Source organism: Anoplophora glabripennis, unplaced genomic scaffold (genome assembly GCF_000390285.2).
Source record: "Anoplophora glabripennis isolate ALB-LARVAE unplaced genomic scaffold, Agla_2.0 scaffold298, whole genome shotgun sequence".
Lineage (NCBI taxonomy): Eukaryota > Metazoa > Arthropoda > Insecta > Coleoptera > Cerambycidae > Anoplophora > Anoplophora glabripennis.
Window position 1 is genome coordinate 552,241 of NW_019416410.1, and position 944 is coordinate 553,184.

The following is a 944-nucleotide window of genomic DNA, read 5'->3' on the forward strand; positions in this document are numbered from 1 at the left end:
CAGTGGACCAGTTTCCAGTGCCATGCAGAAGTGTATTTTTAAATCATTTTCGAAATGCCTTTTTCGATTTTTTTTTACAAAATTGTATTTGTAAGTTCTGAATCACCCTGTATTATATTAAGTTCATAACAATCAAAGATTTGAACAGTATTATTGAAAATTGTTTGGCTGCATGATTCAAAAATTTTAAAATCGGTTACTTACATTGCGTCCTCCACTGATATGGATGTTTGAAGGCTTGTCTGAATATTCAAAACAAATTATAATCATTCCGATTTTTATTTATTTATTTCATTTATACACATAATAGTAGTTAAATTGTCAATAATGCCACCCGGAAGCGAGAGAAATCTTTTTCCACGAAATTCGCGATTCATGAGTAATAGTCCAAAAACTGTATCAAAGGGAAAATAGATGAAAGCCAATTATTTTGCTTTATTTTCTCAACAATTTCAGTCACATTATTATGCATTATGCAATCCATTCATTTGGCTATTTGTTATTCAAATATGTAGACACTAAGTAGGTAATGCAAAATTTTACAGAGTGTGATAAAAGATGACCGATTTTGTCTATAAGCTGACTACAGCGTCTTAACATATTGTAGATGTTGAGCATCATACAAGTTAAAGTGCTCTTATATTTGGTTAAAAAATTACGACGAAATTTAACAAAGTCATATGAATAACAGGCATTTCATTTTATTCATGAATAACTTAATTACTTAAAATATTAGTCATTTCAAAAATAACTTAATGTCATGACATTAAAGATATAAATAATTACTTACACTATATTTCGCCATTCTCGAGAATGGCGCATCGTAGCAACATGCACTAGGAACACATTTTTGTAATGACCATAGACCAGAGCCATTTATTCCATAGTGTTTTGACCCGCTGAGTTCCAATATAAATTCAAAATTTCCGAATTTTTGTGTTTCA